Below are 27,905 nucleotides of genomic sequence, written 5' to 3' on the forward strand. Positions count from 1 at the left end.
GATGTAATTTGCCCTGAATGCCACTGGTTTCTCAGCTAGTTCAAAAAAATGCCAGGCAGTTCAGCAAATAGCTACAACATCTCTGCAACAGAAAAGGCTGGGGACCAGGTTTCCTTGATGAAGCTTTCTGTTGTCTGTTTCAAATCCAGGCTCTCCAATGCTTTCAATTTCTATAACCTGTATATCCTCTCCAGTCTTCCTCCACATGCCTTTTCTGAGTCCTATTACTTCCTGCTCTTCCTTAGAAATGTTCAGTACAAAGGGTCTGATGTAATGACAAATGAGCTTGTTTTTCTCATCAAAATCAAAGATGTTGGTGCAGACTTTACCACAAGTGCTACCATGAAGGGCTACATCTGCTCTCTCAGACCTGTGCCTACCCTTCTCTGCCTCTGTCCTAGCACTTGCAGAGATACCAATGATAATAGGATATTTGTGACATTTAGTGATCTGTTCTGAAAGCCTAATAAAGAGATTGAAGAGAGATGGAAGTAGTGGGGTGGTTTTTTTTCCTTTTTTATTTTTTGTTTTGTTTTGTTTTGTTTTTTGTTTTCTTTATATATATTTTTTTTTCCTGTTCATCATTTGGCAGTGCCCTCCTGCTCCTTGTTGCCCAGTGATGGACACAGATTGCTGCTGCCTGTTCCAGTTAGATCGAATAGCCAGTAGGAGCCTTTGGGGCTCTTAAACAAGGCTCCCTCTAGGCTGCTCTCAGCCACATCCCTAAATAAAGTTAAATAAAATTTTGAAATATTATATTGAAAATTTTCTCTTAGGAATGCCAAGTCCATACAGGAAACTTGAGATCCTTTTTCTCCCACTCTTGTCTCTATTTTTTTTATTTCCTTTTTCTTCCTCCTCACTCACAAACTCCTTTCTACACCCTCAGCCCCATTTTCTTTCCTTTCTGATTATATTTTTCCTTTGCCATCTGCTCCTGACTTTCATTTTTTTGGTTTCCCCTTTCTCTGGCAATACAAATATCTCTCCACCCAGTCCAAGAGCACTGTTGTACAAAATGGGTTTTGTTTCTCTGGACAGTGTTGTACCAGCTTTTTGCTGCAGTTTAAACATAAATTACAAAAATAATCTAAACACTTAGGTTTAAAACTAAAAAATGTATCTCACAGAATAGGTATATTTAAATTTTAAATAAGAATAGGGCTAAAATCTCCTTAAAGTGGTTCTTTATGGAATAGTAACCCCACAAGATTTCTGTGGAACTGAATAGATGAGGAAAAAGTAAAAAAAGACATCACACCCTTTTTCTAGGTTATTTTTTTTTCCTGTAATTACCAATAACCCACTATTAGACTTCAAGGACAAAAATAACTCTTAGACTGTCTAGATATCACATCAGAACTAGTCTTTTCCCCCCTGGCAGCAGTTTGGAAAGATGATTCCTCACGGCACCTGAAGTCTATAATTGTCAGATCACTCATTCCCATGGAGAAGTCCAGGCAGGTGGTATCTGCTCTGTGATTATTTCTCTCTTCTTTTTTTTCTTCTTTTTTTTTTTTTTTTTTACCTGGTTTCTTCACTGTCCCCAAATGTCAGATGTGTTACAGAGGAATACCTGCATTTTGGGGAGGAAAAGAGAAAGGTATTAGAATGGGTTAACTCTATCTAAGCTGGTGCAAACAATGCCAACTTTGAGGTTTAAATTCTCGTATCCAAACGGAGGCTTCTGTGGGTTTTGTGATGTGTAGAGGCCCCAGGTGGGAGATGGGTCCCCACGTGTGAGGTGCTGTACAAACACATTAAATTCCCCCAATAGAAGATCTTACAGTGTAAGTAAAGAAGACCAGGGAGAGGCTGGAGGGTAGAGGCTGAATGAGCACAATCTTTGTTTTACAGCAAACAGCTAAATTAAATGGTGTCCCCAGTGGGCTGAAAGAAATCTGAGGTAGAAATGGACATTGAACATCGATTACCTGAACCTCAGTGTTTTGCTCATAAAGCAGTTTAGACTTCAGGCAAAATCTGGCCTCTGGTTTGATCTTTCAATAACATTCTTTACTTTCTTATCATTTTCAGAAGCAATGGGCTTTCACACTGATGCATTGTAAGGTAGACCAGGCACAAAGGAAGAGCAATTCTCTGCCTATTCATATGCAGCCATCCCTTGTGCAGAGCACAGCAGGTATATAACAGCTACCTAGCCACGCTACAGAGAATAACGAAGACCGTGTTTAGCAGATACCTGGGTAGAAAGACTAGCAGGTGGGGTCTAACCTTCATTCTTGAACAGAAGTGTTATCAGATTTTTAATGATCACAGAGTAAGCAAAGGACATACACAGATTCTCTCTCTCTTTTCCTCTGTGTGCATCTCTGTGTGGGTATAAGATCACTTCTTTCTCTTGCAGTTGGGCCATGCCTAGGAGAGTAGAATAAGTCATCTCCTAATAAAGGATAGTAAAAACCCCCTTAAGATCAAAGGATAACAGTTTGTGCCTTTTCTTTCTCCTTCTCTCTTTTATTTTCTTTTTTTATAAGCAAAAAAAAAAAAGAGAGGGGGTTCTATTCTCAGCTTTACTGTTCAAGATGGGTGATTTGTCTCGTAATTGTGTTCGCTGACTGCAGCAGATGGATTCATTACTAGGGCTGGTCAGAAATCTTTCAACACAATGTGTTTTTGTGTGTGTGTGAAAATGATGAATCATCAAAACTGAAACTTCACGAAGATGTGGCTGTGCAGAGGAAACTTTTCTCACAGAAGTTTCCTCAGCTCCCCACTGGGGCTTGTGATTAAAAACAGAGAAAGCAAAAGCTTCACATCTTGGGGTAGCCCATAAGATAGGATGTGTGGGCGCTGAGGCTTTGAGTTTCTCTTCTGGTTTTTCTGCATTGTTTCTTTTCTCATGTAACCGTGTTAGTTACTTTAGCATCAAATTATTCAGCATATTTCCGTATGACTATCTATCTATCTATCTATCTATCTATCTATCTATCTATCTATCTATCTGTGTATGTATATGAAGAAATGTAAGCAGAGTATTAGTGTTTTAACAAGCAAAGTTGAGGGAAAGATGATGGTCTGCTGAACATGGTTAAGTGAATGCAGGTCATATCCCCTATTAAAGCCACCATATGCCTTTTTTTGAAACAGAAAAGTGTTTGAAATCTTCAGCGGGAACAGATTGCTCATTACAGGCCTTTCTTCTCAAATCCACCAGATCCTGTTCATTTTTGTTTCAGTAGAAATTACCAAAATAATCCAGAGGGACTAATGCTCAAGGAAAAGTCTTGAAGGCAAAGTCGCTTAGCTCATGACCACAGCTGAGGAGTAACATTTTACAATGAAAGGAGGTCATGAGCCTAGTTATCTACTCATGTTTATATCCCGTAAAGACTTTTCCCCTCTGAGTGTTTGTTTAGCTTGTATATAAACTATTGCTGATTGTACTGCTGCCTTTGGGATCCAATCTTATGCATGACTTACCCTGTGCATAAAGAAGTTTGTCTTGGACCTCCTTAGCAAATGTTCAGTCTAGACTCTAATCAGCACAGAGAGAGAGAGCCACTTCCAACAGGAGCTACAGCCAGCAAGAGGCCTATTTGGAAGACTGACAGGACACCAAATGTGTCTTTTAAATAGGGCAAGGCAGCTTGCTAATGGGCAGGAATTTGGCCCTGAGGTTTCAGCGTATGACAGCCATGTAAATGACAATCCCGCTGTAGCAATGGGAAGAGAAAATCAATAACACTGCCCTATCAGTGGGAACAATAATAGGGAACAAATAAAGGACCACTGTGGAGCAAAACATTAGACTGGGATTTATCTGAAACAGAGCAGGAAGAGAAGGGAAATATGTCAAAATTTATTTCCTAAACATAGCATATAGGTCAATACAAAGGCATCTCAGTAATGGAATAAGAGCAAGAAGATGACAACGAAGTTGTCACCAAAGGTGAGATAAAACTTGCCAAAGAAAAAAAATAGTCCCAAATTATTGCAAAGATCCATTCTGTCTATCTGTTAGCAGCTCAAGCTGTTCCCTTGAGTTTTTCTTCCAGAGCAGTCTAGAGCAGTTGAGCAATTTCCATTTCTAGAGTCTTTCTGCAGAGATTTGCTTCTTACTTAAAAACATTTTCACCATACGTAAAAGGAACCATGAAGCATATAGCCATGTAATCTCCACACAGGACATCTGACATGTCCCATTTTTTCTCTGGACAATTCATAATGTATAAGGACTATCAAACCCATTTTTTAATTTGGTTATACCATTGTGGGTCACACACCACCAGTCTATTACCATGTCTAAGGTGAATAAAGCTACAATACAAATTGTTATTTTGAATTGCAATTAAGATTTTATCCCCATAACTTCTTCTTCTTTGTACTGGTTTCTTGAGATTTGAAGGTATGTATATTTTCTCCATCATGGAAGTTGAAGTTCCTTTTATTAATCCTTTAAAGCAGCTTTTTCAAACTGTTTTAAATTCAAATAACATCCTAAAAAATATGTGAGGTAACATATACAAACTTCTCATAATGGTTTTCATCTTAAAAAAATGGGTTAGATTGTGAATGTTTGATTATGGCTCCCTCACAACACCTTTTTTGTTCTTTTGCTTACCTGTATGTACATATTTATATGATGCAATGATAAAGAATAGGAGATTTTCATGGCCCATTGGAGTTTTATGAATCAGATCAGATCATAGATAGAGAAACACCTACTTACTGTTTATCTTTTACTCTAAAGTCAGCACAGGATTCATCACCCCCCTTTTTCCCCCAAGGTATATTCTCATAGCTATATCCAAATTTAAATGTCATGAGGTATTTGGCTTTCATCCATGTTATCTTTGTGCTATCCCATTTACAGTTAAGGGTGCCATCTAAAGCTTGATTCTCTTCCATCATTTTATGTATTTATTTTGGCAGAAACTTATTAGTGTACTCTGTCAGGACAAAACTTTGCACTATTTGATCACTCCTTATTTGCATTTTTAATAGTCCCCATTAGACAGCCTCCAAACTAATTAGCCAAGCATCTGTAATAGAAAACTCCTGTTTCCTATTTTCAGAACTAAGAAACTAATAGCTGAAGCCCTACTAGAACAATTAAGCAATAAGAAAAATATTGTGTTAAGGTTGGCAATAGAGTAGCTGCCATAAATCACTACAATAATGACTTTCAGCTCACAATGTTTAAGTAGATAAAAAATTAACCCACACACTATTTCTGTAGTCTACAAAAGAGGCGTCCCAAATTAAAAAATGAAAAGAGGAAAAAAATGTATGTAATGTATATGGAATAATTCAGGTTTTGTTCACTGGGAGGAAGACAGGGACATTTAGTCTTTAACATGGCAAAACCTGTCAATTTTAATTTTATTTATATAACTTCAAAAATTATGACTTAGGTATCAGTGAACATTATTAAATGTAGGCTTTTTAGCCAATCTTCAAAACCCTCGAAGTGCTTTGTTCCCTTTGATTTCAACAGAGGCATTTGGTGCCTAAATCACTTCAAAGACACAGATCTTAGGACTGTGATTCAATTGCCCAAACACTGATCTTTTGCATTAGATATCATAAATTGTCCCACTTCTATTCATCTACTTCTGGAAAATAGATTTAGAGCATTAGGCATCCATATTCAGGCAACTGATTTTTGCCTGAAGTAATTCCCACCGCTTTTCGGAACTTAATTCAGTGCTTCCTTTTTTTTTATTATTCAGAATCCCAGAAGCTGTAAAAAAATAAGTGGGATTTTGTTTGTTTAATTATCACTATCATCTTCTTCTTCAACAAGTAGAATGTGCAATGTGTTATTTTGCCAAAACAGTCTTTTGCAAATGTAACAATTCTGAGACATTACTTCAGAAAGAGAATCACCAGAATGAAGAAGTTCCACATAACAGATTGAATCATTAAGGATGAAAGTAGCCAAAATAAAAGTCAAAATAATTTTATTGTGAGCTTTCAAATAACTTTCCCTGCCCTACTAGAAATTCAAAATTCCAAAAAAAAAAAAAGACAAAAGTAAAAACAATTACAATTGAACAACACTTACAATTGAACAATAACAGATGTTCAAACTTCTCCATCAGTGTGGAAACTGTTGGCTTCTTCACTGAGAGGGTAGTCACTCACTGGAGCAGGTTCCCAGGGAAGTGGTCACATAACCAAGCCTGTCAGAGTTCCAGAAGCATCAGATTTTTGTTTTGTAATCCAGACCTCTCAAAAAGGCTGTTGGTATTTTAAAGTAATTTATTTTTTCACTATCTTTATGTCCTCCAAAATTCTTTGCCATTACCTAACAAAGTCAAACACTTAATTTATAACATCAAATTTATACCAAAGGCCATGTTTTCTATTTTCATTTTCAGAAAATAAATTGAAAAAATCTTAAATAATATGTCCTCTGCAAAAATAAATGAAGCAAAATAGTATTTTCTAAAAATCTATAGCAATCTTTTAGTTTTTATTTTTAACTTCTACTAACTGAATTATTGATTTACCCAAGTGGTCCAAGATTAGATTTTTGTAAAATAAGCATGAGAATGGTAAAATTTAGTTCCTGAAAAGGCATAGCATCTTGCTTTACTTACATCCCTTACTACTTTGAATTTAGTTAACATCATAATGAAACCAGTAATATGCTTAAAGCGATGAAACTAAATAATGATGTATTTATAAAAATAATGAAACTACCTGATTACTTAAAGCTAAGAATATGTACATTTAAAAATGAGTTCCTATTATGTACCTAAATGCCAGCAAGAGACAAAAAAATCTTTAAATATCTTTTACTCTAGAAATAGTATCACCATATTACCTACACCTCTGCATTGACTTACCATTAAAAAGTACCTTAAGACTTATTTTTCACATAAGTTTTCTTTAATTTGTTTTTCTTCCTTTATCTCTTTGTAAATTACAAGATTCCTCAAAAGAAACAAGCATGAAAAAGCATTTAAAGAAGTTCAGTTTCAGGAATCTGGATAACAATTTTAATCCCCTGATCTTCAAAAACAATCCCTGAAGGAATTTTGAACACGGTTCTATAATACAATTTAAAAAAAAAAAGGAAATATTTTGTTTATTTGTTTGCTTTTTTATAATTAAAAAGGACTTTTGTTTCTAAGTTGATTATTTTGACAATCATATTGGAAAACTAGTACAACTTCAATCCTGGTTTATAGCTCTTGGCTATGCCAGGACTGTACCTTTGCATACATGTTAGGGCTTATACCCAAAACTTGTCTGTTAGACTGTTTTAGTCTGACTTCTTGTCTCTTCACACACACACTGCTCTAAAACACCTCTGCTCAAGCTTTCAGCACTGAGTTATTGTGAGACTCTTTTTGGGTATGTCTGCAGCAACCTGAAGCAAACTTCGCCTGCCTGTGCCAGCCACCGTGACACTGAAATGAGTATGAATGTGGATGTACTAAAGTAATTCTGAAGAGTGACTAGAGCCAAAATTTGAGCTTGGTTTTGGAGAGGAAAGACTGGTGAACTAGCACATTTTGGCTGCCCATTACACCGCCTGCTAGGAGACAATAACTTTCCCAAAACTTGCCTGATGCAGCCAAAAAAACAATGACACAGAAGCAGACGTGTTTGTTTCTTATCAGCAGGGATCCTATTGCTGCAAGCTCCACTGTGTTTTGGACTCTAGCTCTACTCATCAAACCATTGCTCTTGCTCCATCGCCAAGCAGCTTACAGAAGGCAATTAAGTATTGCATAGGCATTTGACTGTAAACAATTATGGAACTTAATATCCTGTAGCTCAGAGTGGGGAAAAACACCTCCTCCACTGGCTGAGCTGGTAATCAATGACTTTGACAATGGAGAACTCTGTCTCTGAAAGACAAATGAAGCTATTTCAACAATCACCCCATCACCATACTCCACCACAAAATGTCTTCAATTGGGAGATTATTTCTTTTACAGGGTTTGGCAGTAAATGAGATCTAAATGCCAGGAAAGAACTGGCGCAGACTTTTGACTGTTCAGCTTGACCACTGGAGTCTGTGCACATTCAGAAATGCATGTCATGCTGTGTGCCTTTTTGAAGCCGACGATGAGAGCTGAGCCGCAGTGGGAGGCCGGCGGGTGAGTGATGCTGTATTATTTGGAGAGCCCATGCAGCTGAATTGTGCTGCACAGCGTGCCAGAGATGGGATCCAGGAAGGCAAGCTCTGGGCAACACAAGCCTGATATCAAGAAACAGGAGCCTCAAAAAGCAGACCAGCAATCTGCAGAGTTTTGGTAACAACACCAAATTCACGCTGAGAGCTTTGCTGGGGAAAGTAGTGATGCGTCATTTGACACAAGATATTCAGTCAAAACACTAAAAAAAATCTCTTCATTAAACGTCAAGATGTCTTTGAAGCTCAGAGCAGAGGTTTCTATTCTGTGACAAGTGATCCTCTGGGTCAGAACAAATGTATTATTTAGTTTCCAAAAACGTAATATATAACCTAACATAAATGTTATATTTACCAGATAGGAATTTCTGTAAGTATTTCTTACAGCATTTCAAAATATTATTCTTATCACTTGTCCACAGACACCCATCTTTCATATAAACAGAATGATCAAGTGTAATCTCTGGGGAGAAAAAAACATTCTGTCATCACCTTAGGGGTGAAAAATCCTGTTGCTTTTATGTAGAAATCATAAATAACATTTTAATACTGGTTCAATGGTATTATTCCTTCCTTCAGATGAGTAAAGAGATCCATGACGGTATCTCAGACACTCATGTAGGTCCAGATTTACCTTTAACTGGATCTGAATTCCTATGGCCACTATAATGATCTCACTATAGGGTGATCCAAGCCAGATACATTCCTAAAAATAAATTAGTCACATTACTATTATTCTTATCATCTATAAAATAAACCAATAGATAAACAAATAAACATATAAACAGATAAATGTGGAGACCATATGACTAAAGCTGAGGGAGGTGAATAACTTCCATAGTGGTTACTAAAAGGTTCTGAGAGATCACGGAAGAAATAAACATTAACAACTGGGGTCTGTGGATTGCCAGAAAACAAAGATAAGGCCAGGGCCTAAGCAGAAGCTTTGGGATGCGATACAGGCTTCCGATGAGATCTGTGTTCCCCAAATTCAGCAACACTCAGTTGAACAGACATTCAGTTCAGCAGGGACAACTTCTCATATAGACCTCTCATCTTCCTGACCTAACCTACTAGAAGCTAAACAGATATTCACAGCAAATCACCAAGAGTAAGAAAGAAGTCCTTGGAGTAAGAATTCAGGGTCATTTAGGAGCAAGGGGCAAGAATCAGCACAGTGAAGAGATCAGGGCAAAACATGATCTGCCTGATCTCTGACCACCAGCACAGAGGGTGGGCCATGAAGGCAGTGACCCAAGCTATGGGGAGGCACTCTGACCTCCAGTATATCATCGGGAGCTTCTTCAGCCTCTTCCACCTCCTGCCTATCATGCAGGTACCTGGATACTAGACATCTATGACTTTTGTGAAACATATTCCCTCAATGTCTTCTTCCTCTCTAGAGCCACCAAATGTCCTTTCCACAGCTCCAGCCCTTCTTGTTACACAGCAACACAAAGATAGTTATTTTGGGGAAATCCCTCAGGATCATGTTACCAGGTCCCTTAAAGATGTTTGTACCACTTCCTTGCCCCCTTCTAGTGGGTGTGGTGAGTCACCAGGCAGGACCCAAGCATTTACAGACCAAAAAGACAGGAGGAATGCCTGTACCCATGAAATTTTTCTGGTGAAATTCCCTGCCTCTACCTCCAGCTTGATGCTGAAACTCAGCACAGTCTGGCAGTTTCAGGGTTCAGGGTCCCGACACCGGCTCCTGTGGAAAATCAAGAGTTGGCTGTCAACTCCTTCTCCAAAAAAACAACTGGAATCCCTCTCTTGAGCTATTGATTAGCACTCATTGTCTATCCTGCCCTGACAGCTGCCCAGATCTGGCAGCCTGGCCAGCCCTGAAGGAGCTGCGCATGAAGAATTCTGTAAACTGCACCTGCAGATGCAGAAATGGTCTTATAGGACAGTTTTCTCTAGGTAAAGAGGTTAGAAGAAGTGTACAGAACAAGGAGTGATGACTTTTGAATGGGTTGCAGTTGTCACATAGTGAAATTTTGTGTATCGTTCTCCCTTCCTGAGTAATCAGTGACAGGACAAGGGGAAAATGGGCTGAAATCACACCAGGGAAGTGTTAGACTGAATTAGGAAAAATTTCTTCATCAAAAGTGATGTCAGGCAATGGTGTCCACAGAAGTGGTGGAGTCACCAGCTCCGGAGATGCCTAAGAGATGTGTAGGTGTGGTGCAATGGTTTATTGATGGACACAGCACTACAGAGTTGACAGCTGGACAATTGAAAGTCTTTTCCAGTCCAAATATTTCTATAGTTGTATAGAGGTCAGATAGATATGGAAACATCTTAACAGTAACAAATGGTAACAAATGGTCCACATTATGTTGCTTTAACATCTTATTTAAAAGACTGATTACAAAACCCTTTTTTTCCCAATCAATTTGCACTTTCTGAAGGCGCATACATAGTGCTTAAAGTTGTTTTAGAAGAACTAGCCATTTTAGAACCCATTTTCCTCTTACAGTGGTTATCCAGGTACACTTGCAAAACATGTGTTGCTTTTAGAATGAACTTAGCAGTATTTTATATTTGGAAAACTATTATACACCCACCATGTTTGACTGCAATGGTGCATCCACATCCAGATGATTACTTTCTGAGAATCATAACAAGTTAAGAGAAGGAGTGGGATTTCTGTATGACAAGAAAAAAAATACTTTTCCAGGAATTGGTAGGAAAACATCTTTTTTACATTCTTCCTTCTGCATGACTGTGACTTGTTCATGGGCTGCAAGGAGGCTTAAGAAAAAAATGTGTTGCACTGAAAGTTTAATGGAGCAATAATAAAAGCAAGAAGAAACATGCTGTCTTCATTATTCCTTTATTAAGATTCACCTAGTACACCTGATAACATTAAGTAGCTGCCAATAAGATGTGAATTAGCATCCACGTCTCTGGAAACCATAGTAGCTCCTTTAAGTGCTCTCTGTTCAAAATGGAGGAAGAATCATACATGTCCTTTTCAGAAAGATGTAAATCTTTTAAAGCAGCTGTACGAGACAAGCCAGTACTTGGAGTTAATTCCTGTCTCGGATCACAATGAGTTCTTAGTCACAATCTCCTAATTGGTTCAGCTCAGCAATCAAGTTGTGAAATGGGAATGTATTATCATCTAAAAAAAAAATTAAGCTTGAGAGATATCGTGAGACTCTACATGGGTATGTAACACAGAATCTTTGGTGTTCTCCGTAATATTGAAACCACATGAACAATTCTTCCCAGTCCTGTAGTGGGGCTTATTCCCCAACCAATTTACAATCAGACCAGTCTCACTGTAAGGGTGATTTTTATTTGTAGAGTGCAACATTTCTGGAAATTACTCATTAGGTGGGCATTTTAAAAAATATTTTTATTGACTTTTTTTTAGATGGACAAATTGTAATGCAAAGAAAGGATGCAAGAGGAAAGGGAATGAGGAGTAGGAAAATCTATTTTTTTGATGAAGGGCAGTCTGCTTTGAAAGGTTGTCATAAATAGGAAGGTCATATGAACATTTCAGACAGGAAAGAATTAGAATAAATAAGGGAATAGGACCAACATGGTCAGAATTGAGGCAGAGTTTCCAAGATGATCATATCTGGCTCCTGATGGTAAAAGTCGAAAATATAGTTTAGATGTTCAGAAGGAATGATTTTAGGACTGCATTAAGGTTAGTTCTAATTCCTGGTGTAAAGTTAAGCAAAATACTTAATCAAGTTCGTATAACAAGTTCTTGAAATAAAATCCTTGCTCAGATCCTTATCTAGCAGAAAATTCCATAGAACAGAATTACTGATCTCAGTCAGCTGCCCCAAGATTAGATTTCTGCCCCAAGATTAGAAAATCAAAGTTGCATTTACTGGATGGAAAATTCTATCTTTAGAACTGTGATCTTGTAAAAGATGTGAAAGACAAAATGACAATCAGTCATAGCTCATCAGCAGAATATGGGATCCAATGAGATATTATGTTGCAGAGGACCAATATGATCCTTAAACACATAAAATGAAAATATATCAGATGGGAGAAAGGAATCTTTTTGTTAGTTTGTACTTGGCATTGATATGATCATTATAGGAAAACTGTCCAGTCTTTGTACCTGCAGCTGAGAAAAGATATCTAAAAAAGATTGGAAAGTGTTCAGAAAAGTTCCACTGGAATTATTACAGGTTTGAAAACACTGTGCAATGGAGTACTGCACTCTCTATTTAATTTTTCAAAAGGAAGATAAAGGCGTAACTAGACATGGTCTATAAATATCTCCTGAAAGAATAAAAATGTGATAATAGAAGTTTCCTCAGTCTTAGAAGGAAAAACTTGAAAAGATCCAGTGACTGGTAATTGAAACTTGCCAAACAGATTCCGAAAAGGAATATCCATTTTTAACAAAAATCATAAAAAACAGTAGAACAACTGGCAAAGAACTAGAGTAGGTTTTTCATCACCTAGCACATTCAAATAAGGAAATAGACTTTTTGTTTTCTTGCAGAATGTACTGTACAAGCATAGATCACAGAAATAAAACTGGAATTTCTTCATGGAAGTAATGTCTTTATCTGAAGTGCAGTTAAAATTTCAAATCCAATTAACTTATTTTAATATAAAATGGAAATTGGATGTTTTATCTAAGATGGCTATGCAAAAAGACTTTCCTCCATACCCAGTGGATAAAACTAACACCTTCATATGTCTGTTCACTTTTTCTAGACAGGGATCTTTGGTTAGATGAAACACCCACAAAAAACACCCTTTTCTTCTGATTGTAGAGGGGGGTTATGGGTAAGTGTTGTCTGAGAAAACATAGCTATCTACATTGGTCTTACCTTTTGTCCATCTTCAATTCAAAACCAGAACTGTTATTTCTAGTGCATAACTCAGCTCATCCTAAAGAGAACTAAGCAAGGCCTAGGAACTGCTCCTTAAAAATACCTATTTATTGTACTAAATTTAAAGTGCTAATATTCCAGTTGCAGATCCTGTAGTCTTTTACATTTACAGTTGTATGAGATGAATTCCATCCTTAGTTAATGCAATTTGTCATGGCCTTTAGGCTGAAAGGAAATCCTTTGAATAATTAAGCATTCAGATATAACTATGATAGTCAGTTTTACAATATTCGTGAAGATTTCTTTCTTGCTGGAACTTGAAGAAAGAGGGTTGGTCTCTCTGCCTCATTAAAATTTTGCTGAGTAACTGACATTTTCCTACAGCAGTTCTATTTTGTCATTGAGGGGAGCTTTATTTTAAAGGACCAGGTCATGACTTTGGGTTATATTACTTTATAGTAGGCAATCTCAGTTCTACCCAGAAGGCTTTATGTGTCTGAGGTCAGACTTGTAGACACCTTATTAGCATCTTCTTAATTTAAAGATATAAAAACCCCATAGATAAAGTGAGACTTGGCATGGGTGAAAGGTGGAAAATCAGGAAACTTAATAAAGATTTTGGAATCATGTGATGGTCTCACACCTTTCATTCTACTAACCTAGGATCAGCCTTTGATATCATAAATTATATACCTATTTTTGATTGAAAGGAACTACATGATGAGTTGTTAGACTTAGAAAAATCTAGTCAACATTAGAGGAAGTGTCTGAATGATAGACAGATAGACGAAGTCTAATCTTTGTAATTCCCTGATGAAACATACACTGAGGTTTAACCTAATCCCTGAAGGAATGACAGCAAAAATAAGGTGAAAGGCCAATTAGCCTTCTCCCATACTAATCCTGGTTAGAGTAGCTTATTCTCTTATACCATGGAAAATCAAAATTGTGCTGACCATACCTTTTTTTCAGAATAATTTCACTGCCATAGAATATCAGTCCTTGTTATCTACAGGTTTGCCACACGCCAGAATTAAAAGACTTCTGATCCCAGTGGAAGATTCGGTAGTGATAAGTCAAGAAGATAAGCCAGGCATGGAAATTAACCCTGGATAGAATGATTTTAAGTTGATTCTATTCAAATTAAATAAAAGAATGAAAGCAGGTCTGTAACTAAGGTTTTGAGTAGTAAAGGACAAAAGTAAATTAGGCAGAAAAGTCAGCTGGGTGGAACATATCCAGAGCATGAATATAAAGAAGGTCTGTATATTTTCTTTTTCCAACACAGGAAAACTACTGAGAATTTCTACCACAAGAAAAAATTACACTTGAATAAAATGTAACTAGGCTGCACTGAATGAAAAATTGTAACAGAATGATCAGTAAGGAAAAAGAAACACTAATAAGGAATAACAGTCAAGAACATTTATAGACATAGCAAAATTATTTTGGATATCAATAGGCTAATATTCTTGAGGCCATTGTTCAAGAGTCATTAGCAAGAAAACAATATATACAAAATAAAAGAGATAAAGATTAAGGTGAAAAATTACTATGTTTCAATAATTCATATATACTTTAGTTGTCAAGGGAAATTCAAGCAGAATTAAAGAAAGGAACTAGAATAAATATAAAATCATAACTGTTTAAATATATTTCAGCCATACATTTTACCAATTCAACCTAACTCTGTGAAAGGAATAATATTTCCCAATTCCAAGAATTATGAAATGGGACAGGTTAAAAATCAACAAATTCAAAAAAACCCAGTTCTATAAACTGCATTAAAACAAAAACTTGCAGAAAAGAGAACATTCAACTGTAACATCTGAGTCTTCAAAATCTTATGACAGATTTGTGTTTGATTTATGATTATCATGAAGTCTGACATAAGCAATTTTAGTATGAATGGTTTGCTTGCTTTCCAGGGAAAAGAACTTGTAACATTTATATCTTTCCTTGAGGTCTGCCAGCCATCTTTTTTAACTTGATATTTGCCTTATAACTTCTTGTAAAGGAACTTCATAAAAAAAAAAAAAAATCAGTTCTAAATATAGAAGTTCTTTAACAATGAATACAAGGAAGTTTCTGCTTCTACACTGTCCGATGAGAAACAACAATCTACATAGGATTTTTTTAAAATCTTTTGCATGTGTTGAATACTGATGAAGTAACAAAGTTAGAACCACCCTGGTCAATGCAATTTATTTCAGTTGATAAACCCATTTAAATGAATTCTATTGTCATAGCTCTATAATCCATTATTCCTTACTGGAAAAGGGGAACAAGGCCAGTCACAAAGTGTCCTTTATTTGTGAGAAGAAGCAGTGCATCTTGGCATTCATGTGATCCCAAGAATATCTTTAAGCTGGGGACTGACCGGGAAAGAATGCAAGCATACAATACCCAAAACCAGGGCCTATAGGAGTAAAAATAACATCATAGGCTTGGATTACTTATGGTTTTAAATTAAAAATATTTCAATGAAATGACATTTTAACATATATAATATTAATTAATTTTTTAAAAGTGTAATCAAGATACTTGAAAATTTTCAAGTGGAGTAGTTTCTTCTTTTTTCAAATAAGAAATCAATATTATTTTGGAGGTGAAAAGGGAATAGAAAGCTCATCTTCCACTAGACAAGATGCCTGGAACTGATAGGACTAGTCATCTCTCAAAATGTGCATGTCAGTCATTACTTAACTCAAAGTCTAGAGGTCTGGTGTGCATTTACAGAATGGCAAAGACAGTTGAGCTGAATATCCCTCCCATCTACTGATTTTGATCAGTATATCTCTGACTAAACTTTTAAAATTTGAAGTTAAATAATTTTTGAAACCATAAGGAAAGACACAAGGAAAGTAGACAAGCTGTCTTGTAAAGCATGATTTTGTAAGTCATTGTGTTTGAAAGATATTACTCAGGCCTGGAAAAAGTCCTAAATTTATTTGTGATATTGAAGTAGTGTGAGTAGACCATCTTTCTGGTGCTCTGACCTTACTACTGCAGTAAATCTAAAGACCTTATAGATTTATATAATAAAAAAATCTATGATGAAAATTTCCTTCAGATTTTCTTCTTTAGGTTTCAACTGCATGCTTAGGCACACATGTAAACTTGACATACACCAGCATTGTGCAGACTCAAGATACAGTTTTCTATCTTGCCTGACTGGATCCTTTCGTGGCAGTCTCAGAAGGTAAAATCCTCAGAGACAAATTTAGTATGTGTTATGTCTTCCCAAAATCCACATCTGAAGACAGTCTCACTGCTACTGTTCCCTACACCAGAAAAGTCAGTCACCTGTGAGAGTTTTAGCACAGTTTTCCCACTAGTTCTCACTAGTTCCCTCTGTTTACCCACTAATAACTGCCACTAGATCAGAGTCACAGGACTGAGATAGCAGTGAGAACACCAAAACAGACAAGATGGCAGTCAGGATATTTATTGATAGTACAAAATCATGTGGCTGACATTGTGGTAGCTGCGTACAGGACTGCTGGCATTAGTCAGAGGTGGAACCACAGAGCAGAAATATGTGTCTTTTGGGAAAAACCTCTGGAAGAACCTTGCTCCACCTTTCTGTTCATAGCCAAACCAACTTAGATTAGGTTTCTCAACATCTTGTCCAGGAAATATCTACAAGAAATATCTACAAGGATGGAATTCCAACATTTTGTTGAATGTCCAATGAGAAGATATGAGGGAGAAAAAAATTAGAAGAAAGCTAATAGAAAAAAACATCATAGGGAAGAGGAAGAGCATTAGAATTATTACTCTCCTTATTGGAGATCTTGATCCCACTATGATTCTTGGTTTAAGGTGGCATATTATTTGAAATATGCAAGACATGTCTAGAGATTCACTCTATACCTACCAGGCTTTCTCTCACTGTATGTGTGTTCTGCAGAGAAAACAGATCACAGTTTAAACACCAGAACTCATGATGGTGTGCCTAGTGCGGCAGGAATGGACTATGATTTTCATCATAGGAGTCCATATGATGATGTGTTACAAATTTGTGATCAGAACAGTATTGATAACCCACTAACAATTTGTGTATTGATGGACAGTGCTTGCAGAGCTTCAACATTTTCTGTTTCTTTTCTGCCGTGCTACAAGAGATAGTCTAGAGGTGTGCAAGGAGATGTAGGGGGAACATGCAGGACTGTTGATTTGAATGGGCCAAAAGAATTTAATGTCATGCTCCACAATTCAAAGCTGAAGCATGGAGGGAAATGTCTTCAAAGGTCACTGTTTCTCAGAGATAATGGACGGTGATGATTGATCGCCTTTACATCAGTTCTGCTTGAGTTTTATTCCTCTCTTTTCTTCCTTTATTAAAGTATCTTTAGCTCACAATTCATTTTCTCACTCTTGTTCTATCTGTGTTTTCCACTGTCCCAGCAAAGGTGTAGGACTGAGTAAGCAGCTATGTAGGTTCTTAGATGCTCTTAGAATGCTCAACAAATGGCCAGGATAGAAGAGCAGCATGAAAACATTTTTTTTTTCTCTTTCCTCTACTATGTGAATATTTTTGAGCAATCATAGCCTTACTTGCTCAGCTGAGTTTTACCACTTGCTCCACATAATATTATTTATTTTCATTTTTGACAGGCACCTTAATTATGTAAATTATCTCAAACAAAGTAATACACTTTTCTATCTGAGTTTATAAATCTGCTTTTTTTGTGCCTAAGTTTTGCACAGCAATTTCTTTAAGGAGGAAAAGGTGAAAAGCTGTTGTTATGTATGAAAGAGACAGGTAGTATTTCACTAGGGAACACCTCCTCTAACAATTATAATTCATAAAGCAAAAATTCTGAGTATGACACTAGCCAATTTAGTCTGATATAAAACAGGGGCCATGTTTTCTTTCATTTATATTTTTATGATATGTAATGTCTTTATAATTTTTACCACTCACATCAAAGCTGCCAACTGCTGAGTGTCTAAATAAGTAGCATGTGAAGAAAATGAGTGAATTGCTAAATGTCCCATTACGTCCATGGGGAATATCCTTGCATTTGGAGTCAGGAATCTTAAAATTGAGATGACAAATGAATGGTTTTCACTCCAATGGAGTGAGGGTTTTGGCAGTAGCAATTCTATTATTCTCTGTGTCTGAATAGAAAGAGAAAAACAGAGACAGAGAAAAGAATTAATAAAACCAAACCCATAGAAACCTACTGCAATACCTCAACTCTAGGATTGAATGACAATTACATCCAAAGAGAGAAAAATAAATCTGGTAGAACCTGAAATATCCAGAAATATGATGCTTCAAAGGTCTGGAATTATTTTGGGTGTACTTGGGTGGACCAAGGTGTGGGAAGGTGAACAGATGAGAATTTTTATCATTTATATTATCCAAATCCAGAACATTTATCTGTTAGTGCCTAAACATGGCTGGATTCTTATGCACTTTAGCTGTGATTGTTGAAAAAGGATATAATGCTCAAAAGGACTCTCACCTGACCAGATTAGACAGATATTAGGATGGTCTCTTGTCCAGTCTTATTTCATGACAATTAACACATTGCCAAAACCAGGAAATACTTTAGGAGTTAGGATTGCCCACTCCTGGTAACTGCTCCAGGTGTACTTACCCTTTTTAGAGGCTTACTGAATTCCCCAGCACAGACCCAAATATATTTTGCTGCTTGACCCTAATGACCAGAAATGTTCCTGGTCCCACTTAATTTCTCAGTATAGATATATTCTTAATGATTGTCATAAATTAGATGCTAAGAATAAAGTAAAATTGCCTAGACATAATTATCTACTGTCATTTGAGATGCCCTTGAGTGTCCCTTTTGGTTACCATTTCAAAAGAATAGAAGGATTTTACCTGCCTATAGATGGTGTCATATCTGCCAACCCCACAGCATCTCCAGTGATGCTACACACCTAGATGTTTAGGCAACTAGACTGAGCATTAATTGTAAGTTTCAGCTCCAGATTCAGATGTACACATATGGCACTGATGGCACTTTTGTTCTTGTTGCAGCCAATGAAAATTCAGTCAATGCACTGAAAAATTTTATTTGGGAAACATCTGTTAAAAAAAAATAAAAAATTGTCCATTCAACAAAAGGGCATCCATACTGACCAAAATCCCCTATGTGGTTAACAGAACCAGTAATGCTGTCACTAATAATCAAGGGCCAAACAGGTAGTAGAAGAAATAGTTTTCACAGAAAGCAAACAAGACCAGAACTCCACTTAAGCTCTCAAAACAGTTCCATCTTTTGTTCTAGTTATAAAGACTTTCCTCTGTATGAGATAAAGTCAGCATTAAGCTGTCAAACTGTGATTGAAGTGATTTAGTCCTGTTACACAGTAGCACTGTTGGGATGAATGCTACCAAAAAAAGGCAGGAAGAAAGAGCTGCCTTTTCTCCTAGGATGCGAGTATCTCACCATGAAACCTGGAGAAAATCCATAGGTGAATTATTTTACACCAAGTAACTATTCAACAGTTGAAAAAAAATTAAGTCTGAAATTATAATTCTTGAAATAAAACTAGGAAGTCATGTTGTGTTAGGATACTCTTGTATATTATGTCTTGTACAGTGTATCTTAATGTGAATTGACACAAGAAAACACTCATTGATTTATGACACTAATTTTAGGACATGATGTTTTTTGGTTTTGCTGCTGCTCTTGTTTTTACTATTATTGTTACTGTTATTGTTATACTATCCTTGATCTATTACTGCCTTTTTTCACACCAAGATTTGACAGGTGGATAATGAATATTGTCTATTGTGCCATTACTATGATTAGATGTGGATAGCAGTTGTTATGCTATTGACTCATTTCTGCTATTGACAAGCTAATTCTGAAATTTTTTTAGCTTATCAAGATGTATTGTCAGCTGAAGTGTGTGTGTCTTGTGGTTAGCAAGCTGATCTTTTACTAAAACTGTAGGATCCAGACCATTAGTTCATCAGTCAATGCATATGGCAGTTTTTATTCTGTGAAATTATGTGCTATGTTAGCATTCTAAGCCATCAGTTCTTATCAGGGATGAGTGAGCCCCATGCAAATAAAACATCTTGGAATAATCATGCCATCTTCAACTAACCGCCAGTCTGTACAGTCAAAGTGAAATCAAGCCATCCCATATCACCATTATTAGCCATGTGTCCATTACCCAACCCAGGCTAATCTTCTGGGCTCCCTCCACAGTGTCTCCAGAGAGCATTTCTTCTCTTTTTTAACAGTCATTTGTCTTTTGCTGGTAGGATCTGATTTTCTGTAACAGTCTGTGCCTCTCCAATGAGTGCAGGAAGAACCTGTTTAAAACTTTCAGAGTGGTCATAGGTGGACTCATGTTGGGAGGGACCTCAAGCAGCCATCCTGTCTGAATTCTTGTTCAAAGGAGAGTCAGACCAGGTTTCTTAGGGCTTCCACAGAAATCTTGGATGAGGATTGCACAACCTCCCTGCACAACCAAGTCTCCTGTCAACCTCAAGACTGCTCACAACATCCCAGGGCATGATAGATATGTAAGAGGTATCTCTTGGCATTTATATGTAAACATGTACTTGACCATTTCTTAAAAGAAGATATTTCAGTGAGCCATTCAAGCTTCATTGGTTTAGGTATTTATTTTTTTTTTCAGTTGTGGGGTGCTTTTTATCAGTGTTGGCTATGTTAACAGAGAATATACTACTGCTGAAGTTCCAGCTTCTATGTAAAGAACATTTAGGGCAGAAAAAATTCTTATTAAAGTGCATAGTAAAATATATAGTGAGCCAAGAGTTTTCAGTTTACAGGGCAAATTATTGTCCCTGTAAATGAAAAAGTAACCTCCAGTGGGCAATAATGCCTGAAGCTGAATTATATCCACTTTTTCATCCCATAAGTCAATAGCTTTCCACTATAAACATCAGCTCTAGTCAATATGATATGCTGCATACTGATATATTGACCAATGGTACTATTAAAAGCTCACAAAATGTCAGCAGCTGGGAATTTCTCATGCATATAGTTCTGCATTTCAGTAGATAAGGGTGTTCTGTGTAACTTATAAATCCATGCCCAGTTGGGAACAGTCTTTGTAATACTTCCCTTTGTGTTATCCTAGAGGATGCACAACTTCCCCAGTGTCTCCATTCCCACTTTCTTTCCTCCCCCCCTTTTTTTTTTTTTTTTTTTTTTGCAATAGAGACTTTCTTATTCTGTCAAGGAAGCCATCCAGAAAATTCTCTGTTGCAAAGTAACCAAAAGAGGTAACATATAATTATTGTTTCTCTTCTACATATAAAACATGACATAACGTGAGGTTTTTCTTTCTTTTCCTCTTACAGTGAAGACACTGACTCATATCTACTTTGCTGACAGAGGGTCTCTGAAGAACGAATTTAGATGGCAGGTGAATGAAAGGTAACCTAGTAAGTTTGCAAGTTGCATTTGTTTTAAGCTGTAATGCTCAAGGCCAAATGTACCTTTTGGGGTTTGTGAAGAGCTCACAGGACCTGTTGTCCAGGAGAACACCTAGAGATCATTATCACCAACCATTCATTAACCCCTAATATATACCTTGTGTCAAGGTGATGTGTCTGATTCAGGCAGAACAGAAATTAAATTAATGGTCAAATAATTTACATTTACTTTGATGTATAAATTTCTGGAGAAGTAAAGTATTTTCTGCATTTTAGGCTTGGTTGGGTTGTGAAGGCTTTCACAAATTCAGAAAAGGTGTGGGTGCAGAGCAGCCAATTGAATTGACAAGAGAATCCTCATACACACTTGAATCAGTTGTTTACAGCATTTAGTAGGTTTGTTTTTTTTTTTTTTCTTAGCATGTGAGGGTATTTTTTACGGCTACCATTGCATTAACAGACTGCATAAACTAGGAATGAAAATGTACATCTTTGTGAATCTGGTCTGAAGTATCTGCTAGTTTGTCAATCACTACTCCAACATGGTGCAGTCTTTGTAGTCAAAAACACCATTTGAATTTTGTACAGAGATAAAGATGCCACTTTTTCTCCTGCTAATGACCATTTGCCATGTGTATCATATGACATCATTTGTTGACTGTCTGAAAAGTTTTTCAGCATTAAGACCAAAAACCAAAAGAACAGTGATATTGGTTTGTTATTATCTAGATATGTTTTTCTATCAAGAGAACTTGCTAAAAAGGTGTAAACCAATAATGGCATACTTAGAATTAGCCCATTTGTCATTTTTAGAATATATTTATTTTCTCAGATTGTTTCTATTGCAGGTTGGGAAGCACTTCTGTGTGTGGTTTTAGCTCTGTCACTTTTCCTGCAAGCAGGTAATTTTTCCCTTTCATGGAAAACATATTTTCAATAGCATTTATTTATTAGAGTACACGATTTTCATGCAAGCCATGGACCTAGGAGCAATAACAATTCCAGAAACTTACATACACCATGTCTATTCTGACAAACCTGTGTTAGAAGATCTTTATCCAGTGCTTCTTGTGCATTGACAAATTAACTTTAACAGACACCAAGAGGGAATAGCAGTTCACCACAGAAGTTTTAAATTGGATGATCAGTGTCTTGGAATGTTTAACAGAAATAGCAGCAGTCAGGAAAAAAAAGGTTTTATACCTATGACACATTCAGCATTTTTGGCACTCCACTTGCTGAGCATGGCTCAGCATGGAAATGCATAGCCATGGAAGATTTTGGGAAGCACTATTTACTCTCAGTACTTGGCTGACAGAGGATAATGAAAAGGTTGAGAATAAGAATGATAAATCCTACTAAATGTTCTACAGACTTTTTCTAAATTAAAATTTTTTCAGGTTTAGCTAAATATTTTTAAACTACTGATTTTTGCTTTTCTTGTTTTGATTTGAAATGCATCTATTTAATCTCTGAAAAGTTAAAATATTTACAAAAATATAATATCTCAATTTCTTTTGAAAACATTACTTATAAATCCAGTTATTTATGGAAAGGTTATTAGATAGAAACTTTTCATTCTAAGCTATAAATAGCTATGATTTATAGCAATGCATTTAACCTCAATTTATTAGTTGAGAAAATAGGTATAATGATAATTATTGCTATTCTCACAGGAGCAGTGAGCATGAATGGACATTCTTTCAGTACACTAAGATGTGAAACGACAGATAATGGATATGTCCAAAGTACTTTTTCTTTGGGTTTTACCTGCCAAAGGCAAATGTAGCTATGGGAATTAATAGACACAATATCTCATTTTGGTATCAAACTTTTCTTATCAGCATGGTTTATAAAATAATTATCATAGACTTTAATTTTATTACCCAAGAAATATATTAAAAATGTAGATCTTTTATAATTTCTTCAATTAACAGTAGACACTTCTTGATTACTTTCTAATTAAATAATTTCACTCCAAGACTTGGTAATTACAACAAGAAGTTATTAAAATTAGAAAACATTTGCTAACTCAGTACTTTTGATTATTAAGCCTTTATCGCTTAATATCGCCAAATAGTCTATGAAGATATATGAGGTTGGAAACCGAATTTAATGTATTCAGCTCTGATAATTAACCACAGGTGTTCCAAACAATGCAATGCCTCTTCCCTGTCATATAGTTTCTTATGAAATCTATTGTTTCTGTCACTGAACTTATTTTTCATCTTATTATAGTATCTGTGTATTGACAACGTATTATTGTTCCTATTACAGGGAAGAATACTCTTGATACTGTTCCATTCATCTGGAAGATATAGCAATGAATAGCATAATTTATATTAATCAGTTGCTATGTAGGATAAAACACTTTATACATATTTACATATAATAGTCAAGCATGATGTCTCTCCGCATGTAGAGGTAAAGGAGTCAAAAGTAAAAAACAATGTCCTTATTAATAAGAAGAGAGAATTTGACATGGGCTGAAGATTTGAGGTGACCCAGAACTCTCTCAAAGCTGGGTATCTATCAGCAAATTAGGAGAAAACATGGTTCTACAAAAATTGATATAATTTCCTACTGGAAGGAGAGGAACAAGGATAACATCTTGGGTTTCCAAGGCTACTGACATCTTTCTAGATTAATTCTTCTCGATTAAACTAAATTTATAAAAAGAAAACTCCTATTTTGACCATCACTCAAATTGTTTGCAATTAAACAATTGAATCCTTAAGGTAGTATTCTGAAGGAAGTATTATATGATAAAGAGTCAAGACTGGGATTAATCCTGCTAATTTGTGAAGCATTTGAGGTTTTTTTAGTCAGAATACAGTTCCCTTCAGCTCCCTGTCTAGTCAATGAGGAGAGATAAGTCACTTCACCAGTTAACTGAGATAACAGGAAAGCTGAATTAACCTCTGGAGAAATTAAGCTCCTGCTTTTAACATCACAGAATATTTAGTATGATTATAGCCAGTCAGGTGTTATAGAACAATGAATCTAGACCTTTGTGAGTGTGCTCCAAAGTGTTTGGTTAGACAGTCTGGACAGGTCCTTCATTTTTAATGTTTTGGATTTTTTTTCCCCCACCTTATAGACAGAAAAAATTGAATCTGCTTGCGCTCAAAATTAAGAATCCTCCATGATTTCAGGCAGCTCATTTTTTCCTTTCTATCATTCACTGTCTGGTAAGGAAAATAGTCCCAGAAATTAAGTAGCAGTAAATCTGGAATCAGTCACTTAAAAAAAAAAAAAAAAAAAAGGTGATATTCATAGATACTTTTGTTTAATAGAATTTTAATGCAAAGCTCTGAGTGAATACGATCTGAACCAACCCACCTTTTTAAAAATATCTGAGAATCTTACTGTCATTGATTTAAGTTTTTCTAATTCATAGAGTATCAGGAAGTATTATCTGCCTTTTCTTATGGATGTCAATAAAGAATCATAAGGTTTAATTAATGTGGATCATTTTAAGAGCCTTAGATTAAAAGTGATATGCAAGTGAAAAAGCACTGCCATTAATGTTTATGTTCAATGCTTTGCAGCCTTGCCAGCTGGCTTTTTTATTTTTTTTTCATTTACTTGTTTTATAGGGAATTAGCCATAGGAAAAAAGTAAATAAATGGTAATTTCTATATGTCACAGATTCCACACTGTACACCTGATGACCAGAACACCTCAATGACCTGTCCATTACACACCATTATTATGAAACTTGTTTCTCAACAATCATCTTTGCAGCCTCACCTAAACCTAGATTCTTCTGTCTCTGTAGCAGACATCTGCAAACCTGGTTGTGTAGTTCCCCTTCTTTATTGTCCAATATTAATTCCACATAATTTATAAGCTGTTCTGCAGCAGAGCTTTGATAACTTCAGCAGAGCTCTGTGTTACTCAGGCTAGGAAGTAACTGGGTGTTTCTATCAGCTACTCATGAGAACTCACAGAAATTCAAGTCCTATTTTTTGTTTACTTATGCATTGTCATCAATCAATGACCAATCTTGCCCTAAAAAATAAAAGAACAAAACTATTTGAAAGCAAGACCAAAAACTTATATGTAAACTTCCTTTAAAAGAAAATCCAGTGTTGCTTGTTTTTTTTCTCCCCACAACATCCAATTTGACACAAATTTTAAGAATTTTTCTTCTTTATGAGATAAAAAAAAGAGAAATTTCCCTGCCCTTCAGGGAAATTTTAGTGGTTTTCCAATCCAATAAGATATTGCCAGAAAGAAAATGGCAACACTTTATTTGTACCTTTCTGACCACAAGGATATTGTCCTGCTGGAGTAAGTCCAGAGGAAGCCACCAAAATGATTAGAAGGATGGAGAAACTCTTCCATGTGGAAAGGCAGAGACCAATGCGTTTGTTCAGCCTAGAAGAAAAGGCTTTGGGGTCACCTAATTGCAGCCTTTCAGAATCTGAAGGGAGCCTACAAGGAAGATAGAAAATATCTTTTTGCAAGAGCATGGAGTGAGAGGACAAGAGGGAATGAAAAAAAACCTGACAGAGAGTAGGTTTAGATTGGGTATCATGAAGAAATTCTTCCCTAAGCATGGTGAGAATTGCCACAGGTTGACTAGGGAAGCTTTGGATGTTCCATCTCTGGAAGTTCTCAAGGCCAGGCTGCATGGGGCTTTGACCAGTCTGGTCTAGCAGAAGTGGCGGGTAGAACTTGATGTCCTTTAAGGTCCCTTCCAACCTAAACACATCTATGATTTTATACTTCTATGTTTCTTTGAAACTAAATTCTTCCTCTTTGAACTGAAGCATTGCTGAATTCACAGAATGAACTTTTCCTGTTCAGATATAATTTAGCTGACAATCTGCCCTTCTTACCCTTGCACGTGAAAATCCAAAAGACATTTGATATTTATGAAAGATATGGACTTGTGTTTGAAGACAAATCCTCACTTGCCTATGTATAGGCATCTAGGAGTTCCTCTTCCTTTCCTCTTAGATGAAACTTGATGGGGCAGGCAGAGCTGGACAACCACACTCACTTTTAGCAATGACCTAACAATCCCCTCAAGTCCCACAGGCCAGATCCCTGCAGCTACTTCAAGGGAAGGATGTCTGAATCATTCAATAGAGCACAAATCTTGCTTTTTATTTGCTATCTCTCCACTTTAACCATCTCACTGCTAACAGGTAGCCTCTTTGAGAACATCTTGCTTAGGCCATGATTGTGATCTTACTGAGACATAGCTCCATCTGTCTTGCAGTCTATTGATTTCAACATTATAAGATATTTTGGAAAGTCTTGCTGGACATTGACCTTAATAGCACTTGCTTGAATTAAAGTTTTACAGTTTTATCAGAAGACTGAGATTTGAGCCCAGAAAAAAGTACTAAACATCATAATGAGATGGTTTTTATGCACCATCAAACCCATAGCAGCACTGAATTAAGAAATTATGGGGGGGAGGGGGGGGGCAATAATTAAGTGAATTGTCTGACAATTAAGACAATAATTAAGAAACTACCTCCTTTGAAGGAACTGCTCGTTCACCTTTTGCAGATATAAGAAGTGGAGTCAAAGGTTGGGCTTGATCATCTTGGATGTCTTTTGCAACCTCAGTTCTGCAATTCTGTGAAAACTGAAAAGAAAATAATTAGATCTGGCACAAGGAAAAATCTCTGTGTTTATATGTGTGATATTGATTCCTGACAATCATCCATCTACACAAAGTTGCACGATGTTACCCTTGTTTCAAAGATCTGAAAGATCTTAGGTGATCTTAACAGACACCTTTAAGCAAGAGACACATCCAAAGTGTCTCTTGCTTAAAAATTTCAAGTCCCTGATGAGTTGCTCTTAATGTGTCTCACCTGTCTACAAATAAATACTCTTCTCTGCTCACCATTTTTTTGCAGTCAGATGCTCCCTTGTATGATTATTGCAGCTAAGAGGAAATTTTTCAACATCTGTTGACATTGCTGTCAGAAAAGACTGATTTATTGAAACAAAAACTTTTCTCAGAAACTCAGCATATTTAGTAGATCTTAGCTATGTCAGGAAAAAGTCACAGCTGCCCCACAAAATTCAATACTTCGATAATGATGGTAGTCTGAGGTTCAAATGTCTGGCTTGTTAATTTCGAGCAGACTGTTTCTCCCACATCACAAGATGACTTCAGACACTGTATACATGCATTAGTCCTTCTAGGTGATTTCACTTTAGGAACTGAAATTATTACTCAGGTAGAATTCTTGGTTGTTTCCTATCCAGTTCTTGTCATGAGTAACTCTCGGACAGAACTTCTAAACCTTTTATATTTACAGTCTGGTGCTCTCCTATGACATGCTTAAAAAGGGAACAATAAGGAAAATTGTGGGTTAGGTCCTGACCTCAGTCTCTATCTTTAACAGCATCAGAAAAATCAATCTAATTTCTCCAAATTTACACAAATATAATTGACAAGAGAACACAGCTTTTTATCTCTCCACATATCATCACTCAGAACTCCCCTAGTGCTAGTGCCACCACACTGCTACAGAGGCTGGATCATCAGGGTGAAATGAATTTCCTCAGAATTTATTATATGATCCCTGCTGAA

General features: G+C 36.3%; 1 long non-coding RNA gene across 1 annotated transcript; it reads right to left on the bottom strand.

Annotated features, from left to right (window-relative positions):
- Positions 1 to 589: 589 nt before the first annotated feature.
- On the bottom strand, positions 590 to 27,332 carry LOC135291160 (uncharacterized). Its single transcript, XR_010354029.1, has 4 exons — positions 27,210 to 27,332; positions 26,832 to 26,945; positions 6,032 to 6,149; positions 590 to 1,576 (listed from the first exon to the last, which is right to left on the bottom strand). It is a non-coding gene; the product is annotated as an uncharacterized LOC135291160 (long non-coding RNA).
- Between the last annotated feature and the right edge of the window lie 573 nt (positions 27,333 to 27,905).

The sequence above is a fragment of the Passer domesticus genome, chromosome Z, assembly GCF_036417665.1.
Source record: "Passer domesticus isolate bPasDom1 chromosome Z, bPasDom1.hap1, whole genome shotgun sequence".
Lineage (NCBI taxonomy): Eukaryota > Metazoa > Chordata > Aves > Passeriformes > Passeridae > Passer > Passer domesticus.